The sequence below is a fragment of the Schistocerca gregaria genome, chromosome 1, assembly GCF_023897955.1.
Source record: "Schistocerca gregaria isolate iqSchGreg1 chromosome 1, iqSchGreg1.2, whole genome shotgun sequence".
NCBI lineage: Eukaryota > Metazoa > Arthropoda > Insecta > Orthoptera > Acrididae > Schistocerca > Schistocerca gregaria.
The window spans coordinates 1,185,168,324-1,185,185,377 of record NC_064920.1 but is presented as its reverse complement, the minus strand read 5'-3'; the positions used below and the strand labels follow the sequence as shown (position 1 = coordinate 1,185,185,377).

Sequence of the window (17,054 nt, the reverse complement as noted above, 5' to 3'; positions counted from 1 at the left end):
GCCTTTGGGGAAAAGAAAGGCAACTGTACGAATGTCAAGAGCTCAGATGGAAAACCAGCCCTACGCAAAGAAGGGAAAGCTGAAGGGTGGAAGCAATACATAGAGGGAGATGAACTTGAATGCAAATAATACAATGGGAAGTGAACGTAGATGAAGAAGAGATGAGAGATATGATACTGCGAGAAGAGAGCGCTACCTGAAAAGTGCGAAAATTAACAAACTATCAGTTTAATAAGCCATGGTAGTAGAATACTAACACAAATTCTTTACAGAAGAATGGAAAAACTGAGCGAAACATACTTTGGGGAAGATCAATTTGGACTGCGTAGAAATGTAGAAACAAGCGCCACAGTACTGATCCTACGACTTGACTTAGAAGATATGTTAGGGGAATACGTACCTACGTTTACAGCATTTGTAGACATAGAGAAAGTTTTGAATATGTTGACTGGAATACTCTCTGAAATTATGAGTGTAGCAGAGGTAATATACAGGGAGTAAAAGACTATTTACAACTTGTACAGAAAGCAGACGGCAGTAATAAGAGTCGAGGGGTATGAGAAGGAAGCAGTGGTTGGGAAGGGAGGGAGACAAGGTTGTAACCTATCCCCGATGTTTTACTACATCTACATCTACATGGATACTCTGCAAATCACATTCAAGTGCCTAGCAGAGGGTTAATCGAACCACTTTCACAATTCTCTATTATTCCAATCTCGTATAGCGCGCGGAAAGAATGAACACCTATATCTTTCCGTACGAGCTCTGATTTCCCTTACTTTATCGTGGTGATCGTTATTCCCTATGCAGGTCGGTGTCAACACAATATTTTAGTTTCGGAGGAGAAAGTTGGTGATTGGAATTTCGTGAGAAGATTTCGTCGCAACGAAAAACACCTTTCCTATAATGATTTCCAGCCCAAATCATGTATCATTTCTGTGACACTCTCTCCTTTATTTCGCCATAATACAAAACGTGCTGCCTTTCTTTGAACTTTTTTGATGTATTCCGTCAGTCCTATCTGGTACGGATCCCACACCGCGCAGCAGTATTCCAAAAGAGGACGGACAAGCGTAGTTTCCCAGTTTCCTTAGTAGGTCTGTTACATTTTCTAAGTGTCCTGCCAATAAATCATTCAATCTGTACATTGATCAAGCAGTAAAGGAAACGAAAAATTTGAAGTAGGAATAAAAATCCATGGAGAAGGTATAAAAACTTTGCAGTTTGCCGATGACATTGTATTTCTGTCGGAGACAGCAAAAGACCTGGACGAGAGGTTGAACGGAATGGACAGTGTCTTGAACGGAGAATGTAAGATGAACGTTAATGTAATCGAATTAAATTAGATGATGCAAAGGGGATTAGGGAACGAGACACGTGAAGTAGTGGACGAGTTTTGCTATTTGGGGAAGTGGTAGGAAAATACTTTCTGAAGAAGAGTAATTTGTGAACATGGAATATGGATTTAAATGTTAGGAAGCCTTTACTTACGATATTTGTGTGGAGTGTGGCCATGTACGGAAGTGAAACATGGACAATAAACAGCTTAGACAGAAAGAGAAAAGAAGCTTTCGAAATGTGATGCTGCAGAATAATTTTGAACATTAGATGAGCAGATACTGAACAGAATAGGGGAGACAAGAAATTTGTGGCTCAACTTGAGCAAAAGAAGGCTTAGGCGTCATGATATCACCAATTTCGTATTGGAGGGAAGTACGGATGGTAAAAATAGTAGAGAGAGACCGGGAGATGAATACAGCAAGCAGACTCAGAAAGGTGTAGGTTTCAGCGGGTATTCGGAGATGAAGACGCTCACACAGGATAGAGTAGCATGGAGAGCTGCCTCAAACCAGTCTTCAGAGTGAAGAGTACAACATCAAAAAGAGGACGAAGTTGAAAATGGTTCAAATGGCTCTGAGCACTATGGGACTTAACATCTGAGGTCATCAGTCCCCTATAACTTAGAACTAATTAAAACTAACTAACCAAAGGACATTACACACATCCATGCCCGAGGCAGGATTCGAACCTGCGACCGTAGGAGGGCGAAGCCCATCTGCATTAGGAAGAAGGGGGTTGGAGGCGATCATTGGAGGAATAGTGGAAGGACATCCCTCTGTAGAAGATAGGCTCAAAGCTTGTGTGTGTGTGTGTGTGTGTGTGTGTGTGTGTGTGTGTGTGTTTGTGTGTGTGTGTCTTTACCAAGCCACTGCAGACACAACGGCATAAAGGTGGCGTTCAATCACCAACTATGGGCATAGCTGTTGGTTAACACACTTGGTGCAGGCAGAATGAAGAAAGCTGGCCGATGTGGCCGAGCGGTTCTAAGTGCTACAGTCTGGAACCGCGAAAACGCTACGGTCGTAGGTTCCAATCCTGCCTCGGGCATGAATGTATGTGATGTCCTTAGGTTAGTTAGGTTTAAGTAGTTCTTCGTTCTAGGGGACTGATGACCTCATAAGTTGAGTCCCATAGTGTTCGGAGCCACTTGAAACATTTTTTAGAGTGAAGAAAATTTAATAGCCAAGATCTGAGATTACACTGGAGAAAATTTTGTAGCCAATATCGAATTCAATACTATTCGCTCATGATTGGTTTCAAAAGTTAAGGCAGATGTTTTCTGATCTTAAGAAAAAAAGTCGCTGTTATGCATCCTGTTCCATTAATACCGTGTCACGTATGCCATGTTGACATTACATTGGATTGAATGTAGCACATTCTACATGTGTTTGTTGAAAACAAACATGTGCGTCACAAATAAAAACAATGCAGTCATAAATCGTGTAGTGACACAGTACGCTTTTTAAGTGAATTGTTTCTATTTGTGACAAAACTTTGTTTTTTAACGAACCTGTGTGAAATGTGCTACGGACTATCCGCTATAGTGTAATCATGACATGTGTGATACAATAATAATGGATCAAGACATGTAATAACAACGTCTTTAAAGATCAGAAAATGATCGTCTTGCTGTTGAAGTCGGTCATCAGCGGAAAATAACATAGAATGCGAGCTTGGTTGTTCAATTGTTTTCAGTGTAGTTATAGACCGCTCCTCGTTATCTCTAATTATGAGAAATTTCGGCAAGCGGGATAATGATAAAGCCTCTTCAGATGGTCGTTCAACGGATCAGTGGTACAACAGGCAGCCAGTAGAAGAAGCAGCCGCAGACTGTTGTGAAAGACCGAAGAGCTGAAATCCGGAAAATACTATATCATTAATGGAAACTGGCTATATTATCACCGTAATTGAGTACAGTGAACTCGGCACCTAAATAAAGACATCTCCAAACAGAGCGTTATTTAACTTTGTAAATGCTTGAGTCAGTATTTGTTGCAACACACTGACGATCCTAAACGTAAGACCACTGCCCAAAGCGAGACTCTTCGTCACTTGGTGACGTTGTGGCCATGTGAACCGCATACGACTGAGGAGACATTCTACCCAGTACAGAGACTAGGAAAGAGAAAATCCACTGACATAAAAGACTAAGAAGGGGAAGGAGAGATTAGAGCCCACACAGAAGCATACCGACAATCCTTCTTACACGTACAATAGGAGACTGGAATAGAAGGGAGAACCGATAGAGGTACTCAGGGTACCCTCCGCCACACACCGTCAGGTGGCTTGCGGAGTATGGATGTAAATGTAGATGTAGAGGATGTTACAGTCCGGCGAAGTGAAGGTGTTCGGCTGTTCGTGTGTTACTGTCCAGAGCGTAAATGGAAAGGGTTGCTTTTGACGACAGAATACAAATCTGGTGCAGGCAAAATTTTTTCGTAGCGCTTCGTTCGGTGCTCAATGCTAAATAAGTCTATCCCCCGTAGACGACCCTTACGAGTTTCCATGTTGACCGAACGATTGCAGCGGGAGCGGAATCAACGAGACTGGAGCGTTGATCAATGTAGGCGTGTCGCCTAGTCGGTACAAGGCGCCGATGATTGCTACCTAACAGAAAAACCGTTTTCTCCTCAATTTTTGTGGGTAATTGTTGAAATGCGAGATAAGCACAACGCTGTTTTGTGTATTACACTACTGGACATTAAAATTGCTACACGAAGAAGAAATGCAGATGATAAACGGGTATTCATTGGACAAACAAATTATACTAGAACTGACATGTGATTATATTTTCATGCAATTTGTATGCATAGATACTAAGAAATCAGTACCCAGAACAACCACCTCTGGTCGTTATAACGGCCTTGATACGCCTGGGCATTGAGTCAAACAGAGCTTGGATGGCGTGTACAGGTACAGCTGCTCATGCAGCTTCAACGCGATGTCACAGTTCATCAAGAGTAGTGACTGTCGTATTGTGAAGAGCCAGTTGCTCGGCCACCATTGACCAGACGTTTTCAGTTGGTGAGAGATCTGGAGAATGTGCTGGCCAGGGCAACAGTCGAACATTTTCTGTATTCAGAAAGGCCCGTACAGGACCTTCAACATGCGGTCGTGAATTATCCTGCTGAAATGTAGGGTTTCGCAGGGATCGATTGAAGGGTACAGCCACGGGTCGTAACACATCTGAAATGTGTCGTCCACAGTTCAAAGTGCCATAAATGTGAACAAGAGGTGACCGAGAAGTGTAACCATTGGCACCCCATACCATCACGCCGGGTGATACGCCAGTATGGCGACGACGATTACACGCTTCCAATGTGCGTTCACCACGATGTCGCCAAACACGGATGCGACCATCTTGATGCTGTAAACAGAACCTGGATTCATCCGAAGTTTTGCCATTCGTGCACCCAGGTTCGTCGTTGAGTACGCCATCGGAGGCGCTCCTGTCTGTGATGCAGCGTCAAGGATAACCACAGCCATGGTCTCCGAGTTCATAGTCCTTGCTGCTGCAAACGTCGTCTCACTGTTCGAGCAGATGGTTGTTGTCTTGCAAACGTTCCCATCTGTTGACTCAGGGATCGAGGCGTGATTGCACGATCCGTTACAGCCAAGCGAATAAGATGCTTGTCATCTCGACTGCTAGTGATACGTGGCCGTTGGGATCCTGCACGGCCTACGTATTACCCTCCTGAACCCAACATATCCTGCACACAGTCATCGGATCTCGACCAACGCGAGCAGCAATGTCGTGATACGATAAACCGCAATCGCGATAGGCTACAATCCGACCTTTACCAAAGTCGGAAACGTGATGGTACGCCATTCTCCTCCTCACACGAGGCATCACAACGACGTTTCACCGGGCAACGCTGTTTGTGCATGAGAAAACGGTTGGAAACTTTCCTAGTGTCAGCACGTTGCAGGTGTCGCCACCGGTGCCAACCTTGTGTCAATGGTCTGAAAAGACAATCATTTGCATATCACAGCATCTTCTTCCTGTCGGTTAAATTTCGCGTCTGTAGCACGTCATCTTCGTGGTATAGCAATTTTAATGGGCAGTAGTGTAGTTTATTCACGAGCGGCTTTTGTCATAAGACCACTTTCACTGTCTTTAGCAAAGACATCACATGGATTTCATTCTTTTATGTGACATGAAGAACAATGAACGACTTGAAAAACGTAAAAAGAGATAAGTACTCTGGGTACCACCACTGACATACAACACCAAGTAGAATACTGACAATCCAGGCTGCAAGTGACTTCTTAGATCGCACTTGTAATCTGGGTTATCAGTCCCAGAATAACATTCTCACTCTGCAGCGGAGTGTGCGCTGATATGAAACTTCCTGGCAGATTGAAACTGTGTGCCCGACCGAGACTCGAACTCTAGACCTTTCCGTTTCGCGGACAAGTGCTCTACCATGTGAGCTTCCGAAGCACGACTCACGCCCGGTCTTCACAGCTTTACTTCTGCCAGTACCTCGTCTACTATCTTCCAAACTTTAAAGAAGCTCTCCTACGAACCTTCCAGGACTAGCACTTATGAAAGAAAGGGTATCAGCGTACACTCCGCTGCATAGTGAAAATCTCATTCTGGAAACATACCCCAGGCTGTGGCTAAGCCATGTCCCCGCATTATCCTTTCTTTCAGGAGTGAGACGAGATACTGGCAGAAGTAAATCTCTGAGGACCGGGCGTGAATCGTGCTTCGGTAGCTCAGATGGTAGCTGGCACGGTAGCTCCGCGTGTTCGGTCAGAGGGTAACGTGCCCTCTTTTTAAAAAAAAGAAAAAAGAAAAAAAAACTGAGTTCACAGATCAACAACGAACTTAAATGGATGTCTTACGACGTCCACCCCGAACAGATGCAACGAACTGAAACGAAAATTAAAAAGAATAAATAAATAAAAGATGGTAGAGCACTTGCCCGCGAAAGGCAAAGGTCCCGAGTTCGAGTCTCGGTCGGGCACACAGTTTTAATCGGCCAGGAAGTTTCATATGGGTTATGAGTTGCCTACTTGTATAATTCAGTACTGTAACGCAGACCACATATCCTTTTTAAGCGTTTCAAGACGTGCAGTGTTCTTCATGTCATACAAAAGCAAAAACTTCATGTGATATTGTCTTTGTATATTATAGTTTTCCACCGTGATAATCGTCTTGACTGAAACCTGTCATGAATAAACTGATACATTAGACAGCGTTGTTTTCATCGCGCATTCCAACAAATACATTCATCCTGTTAACAGTTGCGTGAGGAAAATGTATTTCTGTATAATTTAGACTTCTTGATAATTGGAGGAATCTGCTGTAGCTTAGCTGCTCGTTCAATTACAGGACGCTCCAGATTGCTCTGACAGTTGGCGAAATTTCTTTTTAACGTTCAAAATGAAGCTACCAGAGCGCAATCTCTTCCTAATGGCTTTACTGCGAGCAGCCTGTTCCCATTTCTCCAGCGTCTTCCTCCGCCATTTCTCCGGCCAATCTCCGTAGGCAATACAACAGTACAATGTTATTCCAAGCAGTATTATTACGAGGTGACTGGGTGGTATATGCACAAAATATGTTGTCTGCGAGATTTTAAGACATGAAAGATAGAGGGGATGGCCTAATGGGAGGTGAGTAATTGTTGGCAGACTCTTTCGACTGACCCTGTGTGTATAACTGAAAACTGTAATTAAAGGAAGTGCCCGTTGAATGCCTTTATCTAACAATTAATGTCAAACGACCGCTGATGATTGTTAATCTTACTACTGATAAGTGGCACAACTACGAGACTTCTAGCTTCAGACTCAGATACTTCACAGATTAACACAGGTTTACAAAAGCTACGCTGAAAAACGATAGAAATGTTATGTATAGGGTGTAACAGGCTAGTAAAAGTGTTCTACTATTTCATATAACTCTCTGAAGAGTACGGTGCCATTAAACCGAAAAAGAAGCCACTCCAGATTTTTATTACACGTTTCAAAGTCACTACAAATGTAATAGACAGTGTGTAACATACTGAAGTTTATGTTGCCTGGCATAATAAAAGTCTCGATCATTATTGATTGGTTTCTATAATTACTCCAATACTTATTAACAGAACGGCCAGGATGTTTACTAACTACAAATATAACTGTGAGAAAGTTTTAAATCCAAGTTGTGTGCCTAAATTCGTCGCTTTCACAGATTGGTAATCATAATAAAATTTAGCAGCCTGAAGTTAATGATACGTGGGGAATAAAAGTAATTATAATGTATCGGTATTTCATTCCTGCTGCTGCGCAAACCTCATCTATTTTTATACATATATAATTGCAGCTGCTGCACTCAAATGCTTGTGTTAATTAATTAATATTTTATTTGTGCATTCCACGTCCACCCAGAAAACCACAGAATAGCCCGCTACGTAATTGAACAGCCCCGACCCTTCCCCAACGTGCAGTCGTATTGTGTAAATAAATCGACTGTTGCAAACTCTGTTAAAAGCACTGCGGAAAACCCGCAAGTAATAAAAATTGCTTGGAGTGAATGCCAAGGGCTTCCTCAAAGACAAAATAATAATTGGTTGACAGCAGTGTTGTTTGGAATGTAATAAAACAATACAGCGTGTATGATAAAGCAGATAACTTATTTCACACATTTTTAACAAACCAGGCCTCTAATGTACAATGCACATAACAGAACTCTGAATCTTTTGAGAACAAATGAAGCGTATGATAGGCTGATGTTTTCTTCTACTACCTTTTATTCCGATACAACACATCATCAACGTCGCAAAAGGAAATAACTGTAATAAATACTAGAAACAAATGCTAACAATTCAATATAAAATTCCGTCCCCACGCTGATGACCTATAAATGTGTATCTGCACTACCGTTGCATGAAATCTAACTCTAGAGAACATGAAACAGATATGGGAACAGGCCTCCATAACTCTTACGACATACTACCTGAACTGCAAGAATGCTTCTCTGGGTTCCCTCCTGATGAGGTATGGTTACATCGCAAAGGTTAACTGTTCAAAACTTGGGTAAAGGTATGGGAAATCCAATAAACACCGTGAAAGAAAAATTCCGGTAGCTTATTTACCATCCGCCTATAACACACTGGCAGTATAGTACCGCTTTCACAGATTATATTACATTAAAATCATTGTGGATACCTTTAATTTTGAGTAACATATCCTACAAGGCCAATCGTTTTGGTTTACATTATTGGAAAAACACTTTTACTGGTTTTGAATTTACATATTATTCATTAGACATCTTGCATCTGGAATGAGATTTTCACTTTGCAGCGGAGTGTGCGCTGATATGAAACTTCCTGGCAGATTAAAACTCTGTGCCCGACCGAGACTCGAACTCGTGACCTTTGCCTTTCGCGGGCAAGTGCTCTACCAACTGAGCTGCCGAAGCACGACTCACGTCCGGTAGGTTTCATATCAGCGCACTCTCCGCAGCAGAGTGAAAATCTCATTCTCGAAACATCCCCTAGGCTGTGGCTAAGCCATGTCTCCGCAGTATCCTTTCTTTCAGGAGTGCTAGTTCTGCAAGTTTCGCAGAAGAGCTTCTGTATAGTTTGGAAGGTAGGAGACGGATACTGGCAGAAGTAAAGCTGTGAGTACCGGACGTGAGTCGTGCTTCGGTAGCTCAGTTGGTAGAGCACTTGCCCGCGAAAGGCAAAGGTCCCGAGTTCAAGTCTCGGCCGGGCACACAGTTTTAATCTGCCAGGAAGTTTCATCTTGCATCTGTTTTACGATCATCCTCTAATTAATGGCATTCACGATGCTCTTGGCGTTTTCAGATATTCTCACAGTAGTCTTCAATATCATTAATGTTTATTGGACAACAGAAATTATTGAGACCCAGAAATTGCTTTGATCGCCTTCGATTTAAAGAAATCAACAGACTTTAAAGTATGAATAACATCTGCTGCACTGGAGACAAAACTCTTGTCCTCAAGGAACAAAAAACACCTCAACATCGAGCCAGGTATTTGAACCAAAGAAGGTACACAGAACAAAAAATGCACATAGCCCTACTGGCTTCAAGCATAGTGTCCGGATCGTCGTCCGGCTCATTTATTTCGTTCTGCATTCTAGTCTGAGACCAACATTACACCTGTCCGAAAAGAATTGTGCGTCATGACCTTCGCCCACGACTTTCTTTCATGACATTTTCTGAACTTCCTTCTTTCCCCAGTCTTATAAGTCGAATGTTGGTTTAATCCGTGGGTCAGAAGGTCCATTATCTCAATGTAACGCAAAAAAGACTTTGAAAATTCAAGATAAAAACGGTCCCGAGCCCATATTACACACATTCAGTCACAAAAGGACATTATTTTATTTACCATTGAAAAATACCTTAATGTTGAACCAACTATAACAAAGTGGCAGCTTGTTATCGCTAAATAGGGGGAGATTGTCATGGATGTGATACGCCAGTTGGGGTGGCAATCATTAAAACAAAAGTGTTTTTTGATTACGACCAAACGATTTATTCCAAATCATTTGCTTCAGTTGCTCTGTGCTTCAAAGCTCAAATTCTGCGTAACAGGGGTTGCTTCTGACGCTTTCGGCCATTACATTGAACTGCTTCAACTTCTCCGTATGATCCTTTTACATACAGTTATTAGCTTTCGTCAAGTGGACAATGATTCCGTACTTGTTTTCTTTTTTAGAAACTACTTCCAGCGCCACTAAAAAATACTAAAAGTCAGAACTACTTTTTATTCTCAGTGATACAGCATCAACTGATCTAGCAAAGCCTGATTCAAAAATATTGGTCATCATAAGCTAGACACGTTTTTACAAATACCCTTTGATAAAGTCATTGCATTTCGTCGAAACAGGATCTCAAAATACCTCGCATCTGAAGAATAGTTTGAATTAAAAGACAGTGTTTTGATTATAATGAATAACTTTCATGATACTTTGATAAGACGAAAGCCAATTACAGTTTTGTAACCCTCTGATCAAAGGGAATCGTTTGATATACCTCGTTGTAAGCCTGTGTTACTTATTTTTTTATTTTGGGATTTTTCAAATCCGTTCTATCGGTTCATTACGAATCTGATTTGAATGCGCCCAGAACCGCCAATTCGTGAGTGTTTCCTGCTGTCATTTGGATGCACTGAATCATCAGCGTTATTAGCCGTCATCATAAATTCACACGATACTTAATTTGAGGCACGATACACGTCGTAACTCTGATGTAGGGTTTGTCTGGTGCCTTGGGAGTGCATACAGCCGGAGAAAAATAAGCAGCAGCCTAGGGGATCTATTTTGGCAGCAGCCATTGCGTGGGAAGTTGTAATGCGTATCTTTCAGACGCTCCTGCAGACGAAAGATGTGCATATGTTTCCAAGATGGTACTACATCGTTTTTGCCTAGAGTGAACATAGTAATATCACAGTCTAATACGTACAGTCGCGATACGCCAGTTCATCTTCATTATTCACTGCGTGGGCAGCGCGTAGAGGGCTGAAGCTACAGTGTTCAATGTGACTTAGTTCCCTACACTTCGAAACAATCCACTTTATGTATGCGTAAAATAGGGAACTCCTATGGAATACAATAAATACACAATAGTAGTTGAAAACTATCGTACAGGTGTGACAGTAAAACACAACTAATAATAAAATATTCCCCGACTCAAACGAAATCACTTTCGCGTTTGTTGCGACATCACAGACACAAACCTAAGAAGTTTTGAACAGAATCGTCTTTTGACGAAGTAATTACATTGAACACATATTTGAGAATTCTAAAGTAGAATGAAGTGAAATGATGAGCAAATTCGTAAAAAATTGTTACTTAGAAAGCCGCAGTCACAAGAGCAGTCAGCAACAGAAATGTAACCTTATCGATGTAATACTGTATTAATATTGTCTTACTTTCAAGGGAAGAGTTTCAGTTGTATGCAGTTTCGAGAGTATCTTTGTGAATACACAGTAACTTATATCGTCCATTAGTTTTCGCTCTATTAATATTTCCAAGTAGTTAGGTCTCTTGGTATTTTAATACTCGTAATTCATACTGCTCCAATAAATTCATCAATGTTTTTCCATTCTCCGCATTAGTAATATCCTCCCCATACATCCCAATAGCTTCACTGTTTCTCTGTTTTCCTACGCTGCTGCTAAAATAGCCTTCCAGTATCAGTTCATGACCACTTGCCCAGCGTCTATAGACTCTATCAGCATCTGTTCCAAAATCTTCTTTTACCTTCAGCGGCGAGTTTTCAGTAAGGGCATGCACTCCCACTATCGCTATATTCCTGGTTCTAGCTCTAAGATTGAGCTTACATTAACTTCTTCCATCGAGGCTACATATCAAGACCGCCGTTTGTTTAGAATGACGAATATCCTGCTTTCGACCTACTGCTTCTGTCAACTCCACTGAAATAATGCGCCAACTTCAACAGATATTCACAACCACTATCTTTCCTTCTTGTTCGGAAAACACGGCTACCGAAATTGTTGGACACGCTAAGGAGGCTGTTGGAAAGAGTTTTAAATGGAGAAGATGTTCCATCGGTATGGAAAACATGTTCCGAAAGCTGGTGCATAAGAAAAAGACATGTAATAATCCAAATAATTATACAGGATTGGCAGTGATATTTTTCGTTGGAAGACTCTACCCGAAGATACTGAAAAATCTGGTAGAGAAAGAAACAAGCAGCAAGAAGAGCAAGCAGGACTCTGAGGTGGAAGATCGCTAATGGACAAGTCTTCGCAATAAATTATGTGAAAAACAAACAAATGTTGGGCTAGGGACGCTTGTTGCATTGATTGATCTAGAGAAAGCATGCGGTAACATACCATCAAACAAACTGAGGGAAAAGTTAGATAGTGTTAGATTAGATATTGCTAAGCGCCGTTTTGAAAATAGGACAACGAGAGTAAGGATTGGGAAAAGTTGGACAGAGGAATTCGTGATGTATAAGCGTCTGAGGCAGGGATGTGAGCTCTCACCAATACTCTTTAAGCTGTATCTTGGAGCAATGCTGCAGACTTGACATAGAAAGTTCCAGGTTGTATGTGTGACAGTAGAGAACAACAAGATATTTAACGTATATTTTGCATTTGGCAAGATTGTGCTGGTAGAAGATGAAGATGATATAAGCTATGTGATAAGAAAGATTGAAGAGGAATAGAATAAAGTTGGTGTGAAGATGAAGAACTGTGAGCGCTTGGCTGTTTGAACGGAAAAAGTAAATAATTTTGAGGATGATGGAGAAGGATTGTAGGTGGAAAGCAAAATATCTTGGGGTACTACTTAATAAACAGGGTACTGGCAATGATGAAATCACTAAAAGGATTAACAAACGACGAGTTTAGCCAGTGTAATGAACTCTGTTTCGTGGAACAAAGAGATAAGGATACCGAAAAACAGACTGTATAAGACTGTAATTCTGAGTGTGGAACGTAGTTTTGAACAGAGCAGAAGCCTGAGACGTAATCAAGTAAGACGGAAGTCAAGCTGTACTAGGATGGACAGGATACGAAATGACGTAATCTGACTAAGGATGATATCTGTAACGACATCCAACGAAAACCGCTTATGTTGTTTGCCCATGGGAATAGCATGAATGAAGGTAGGTAACCAAATAGGATACTACAGTGGACGCTACCCCAACAAAGGAGAAGGGGTCGCCCAAGACGCAACTGATAAAATGATGTGGAGGAGACAACGGAAGCAAGGAATGTGAATGTTAAGGAAAGTCAGGAGAGAAGATGATGGGGACTGGGGGCAGAGAACCGGAGACAATCTGCAAGAAGCAGAAGGAGAAGCTATTTTACTGGTGCTTGGGACGCATTTCGTAAATTAAGTAGAAATAGCATCACAAACAAATGTCTATCTTATCACATATACGACTGTAAGTGATAAGTGGCATTCCTGCTGCTAGGGGCGCCAGTGTCTCTTCAACTGTCAAAATGTAACAACTTCCAAAGCAGTCAGCGTCGGAACTGTATCTGTTCCACAGTCGTGATACTGAATCACGGAGGGAGCAAGACACATCACTAATGTAGTAAATCGATCCCATGTTGTTTCTGAACAGAAGAGAGATAAACCAACATTGCTCGAAGTGCTAATTATTATTTATAACGCTAGACAACCACCTGAAACTAGTAGCAACACTGCTGAGGAGACACTATGCAATGGATTCTACTATTGTCGCTTATAGCACACGTTACTGACATACCTTACCTCCGAGCAAATGGACTCGCCCGTCCCACGTCACCGGCGTGAACAAAATTGAGGGAACTTTGTGAGCGAGCGGTCTAACGTAACGGTGTCAATATGTTTTCGAAACAAGAACAACGAAGCTAGATCAAGGTTGAATTACCGTCAATGCACAGAATTACTGTTCATTTTTGGAGCATCACCTGCGACCAGCTTTGCGAAAGAAGCGGCGATGCTGTGTGCGCAACCCACCCATCATTTTGGACGACAAAGCGCGGGCGCATACAGTTCAAGTTGTGGCTGCTCTGTTCGGTCGATGGGACTGGGAAGTACTGTTCCATCCACCATACTCCCCGGACTGATGTCGTTATGACTTTGATTTGATTCCGAATATGAAGTAACCACTTCGTGGCACTCGCTTCAGAACTGTTCCAGAGATTCGGCAGGCAGTACACCGTTCCATTCGCACCATCAACAGAACAGTATCTGCTAACGGTATACTACGCCTTCCACATCGCTGGCAACGCGTTCTGCACAGCGCTGGTGACTACGTTGAAGGACATTAACAGGTGCAAACATGTAACTCATTTGTATCGGTTGTGAATAAATAGTTGCCACTCTTCAAGTTCAAACCCTCGTACAATGGGTGCAAACATTAAGTTGTATTACATTAGTGGATTACTGTCAGTTTATAAAGCATGGATGTACTGTATTTACTACGAAATTAAGGTACTCTGTGGCACTTGTGTTAGAGTGTGTCGGTATGTGTGTGTGCGTTTGTGTGTGTGTGTGTGTGTGTGTGTGTGTGTGTGTGTGTGTGTATTTTAGTATCAAACTCAAACTTACATAGTTGTTTTGATTACATAGGCGAACAGTAATAGAAATGTAAATACCTTTAAGTGCTCACAGGCTCCATTGTCAGTACCATGTACACCACTAAGCAAAGATGGCACATTAAGAGACAGCTTCAATAGGCCTTTTTTCCATATCATAGAGAACAGCAAGTAATGTAAATACGAGAGGAAAATGGTTCTGTGACCACTCACAAATATTAGAATTTGTACTACTGTTCGCCTGTATAATGAAAAATGTACGTTTATTTGAGCTCTACACTAAAATAGATGTTTTTGTCATTTGCTGCGTGTCTCTGCCATAGGCAAGGCAAACGTCGTAGAGCCATGTAAATAAATGATATAAACCCACCTGGTAATAGCGGTGTAATCCCTCGAAACGCGAAGTGGAATATATGATACAGTGAATGTGATTACTGCCACTTGTATTTTCAGTTGATATTTATTCATGACGCTATCGGTCTAGCCCAACCTAAAACTCTTACATTTGAAACGATTTGTGTAAAAATTACTCCATTCCATTGTGGCAGAGTGCTACAGCAACCTGTCTCGAATCACATCGATATACGACTGTTTTTGTACAGAGATGATTTCTGTAAAAATCTTTTTCTTTCATTTTTGTGATTTAAAGGACGACTCCAGTATAAACCACCAGCGCTGGGACCCGCGGAAGCTGTTGCTTCCAGTTAATGGGAGAATTTAAAATGGCGGGTGCTCGGCAGACAAATATTTATCACTGTCGACTTGCTTAACGAAGTACCAGCGAGCAAGACCCCGAAGAGCTAACTTTTTAAGGAACTTCGAGTCTGCCGATAAAGTATCCGAGATGATCCGGGCCTCTTTCGACTTCCTAAAACAAATCCTCGTAACAAGGCAACCGCGTACGGTGGAGATTTTTCTCTCCCGAGGGAGGGCTCGGCCGCCATCCGTAACAGAGACAGCCGCGGGTGAGTAAGCGGCCCTGCAGCCAGGGAAGCGACGCGTCGCGATTCGCCTGCGGAATGTGCGCAGAACTCCTGATGAAGGCGAAGTCTAATCTAGCAGCGAGCGCACCGGAATTCCGGGCACGTCGACCGACCCAGCAAAGTCTCATGAGGAAGCGGGGAGGAGAGGGGGGGGGGGGGGGGGGTAGGCTGGTGTCTTGACAGCGCGACATCCAGGAGACGAGTGCCACTCACTGGGCCGAAATCGCGACTTCTTTATCAACGAAAAATTCACCGTCTTTGCTTCGGCGGACTGCTGATAACAAAAACGGTGTCCTCGAGTTTCAGCTGTTGTGCGGCTTGTGGTAAGATGAAGTGATCTGTTGGTAAACTAGTGTGTTTTTGTTGAAAAATAGACAAAAATGGGGATTGAATACGTTTAACCACTAATTCGCATTGTCTCTTTGTCACATCCACTGATGAAGGTGTCGTACCCGTAAAGTGCCACGTGGTTGGTTAGAATTGGAAGGAATTTCCTCCATCAAGGCAAGTAAAACAATTTCTTTACCCTGATGCAACGGGAACAAGCAGAACAGCAAAAAATGGTTCAAATGGCTCTGAGCACTATGGCACTTAACATCTGACGTCATCAGTCACCAACTATTGTCAGATAAAATATGTAAAAATATTAAACATAGGAGATAAATAAACACATATTAAACATAATACATATGAAACATACACATAATACATTTTAAACATATGAGATAAATAAATACATATATTATCTGACAATAACTGTTGAACCAGCTAAGTTCGATGTATTTTTATTTTTTATTCTTGTCACTGTTCTATCATTACGAAAATTTACCCTGTTATTTGACTTTTAAATCATTGGTTAGCGATGACATCATTCTGTCAAAACAGGGCGCAGAGTCCAGTATATATAAGACTTGCACTGCTTTATCTAACAATGATTTACCACCAGATGGAAGCTCCTCTTCATACAGCATTTTGGTTATCCGTCGTTTTATAATTATGTAGTGTTTTCTATAATTTTCTTTAATGTATGTTGCCCTCTGATCAGACTTTGTATTTGACTTGTAGGGCTGAAGATGACCAAAGGCATGGTCGAAACCGGTTACCAGAATAAATAAATTTGTTATCAAGACTGATTTTAATAGTAACTGTTAGTAATAACATCGATCACTGTCTGTTCCCACTATGTATTCAAAGTAATTTTTATTTAGCGTTAAGGCTTTTTGTATGTGGAAATTTTCTTAGAAAACTTACACTCCATCAGACTGCTATATACTTATGTCCACTTATCATAGTTTCCCCAGACTCTAAAAAAAAAAAAAGAAGAAGAAGAAAAAATTATGCCTTCATCCTTATTCCTTCTCTACTCTTGTCTACTCTTACACAGTATATAAATACACAGAAACATTATTAAATAGAATTACACACATGCTATAATCTAATTAAAAATTGTTGTAGGTCAAAGACAAAGTAGTGGAAAGGTTATGTTGGCGACACTACAAAACACAAACAACAACATATACCTGAAGTATAAAAAGCAAAGAGAATACAGTAGTGTGAATAAAAGTGTGTTGTGAAAAGCATAAGATGCATACTGCTGTAGAACATCTAAAAATTGGACCCAAATTTTCAGTATCTATCTTAGGAAAACAACGATGTGCTAGGAGACGGCCTTTTCCGATGTCAGCGAGAAATCAGCCGAAAACTCGCCGTAAGTACA

The 17,054-nt window shown here is 41.6% G+C and overlaps 1 protein-coding gene and 1 non-coding gene across 2 annotated transcripts in view; one reads left to right on the top strand and one right to left on the bottom strand.

Annotated features, from left to right (window-relative positions):
* LOC126284516 (Down syndrome cell adhesion molecule-like protein Dscam2) overlaps positions 1-17,054 on the bottom strand; it is a 1,260,408-nt gene that overhangs the window by 1,103,982 nt on the left and 139,372 nt on the right. The gene's annotated exons all lie outside the window — the stretch shown is intronic.
* On the top strand, positions 8,972-9,046 carry Trnas-cga (transfer RNA serine (anticodon CGA)). Its single transcript has one exon. It is a non-coding gene; the product is annotated as a tRNA-Ser (tRNA).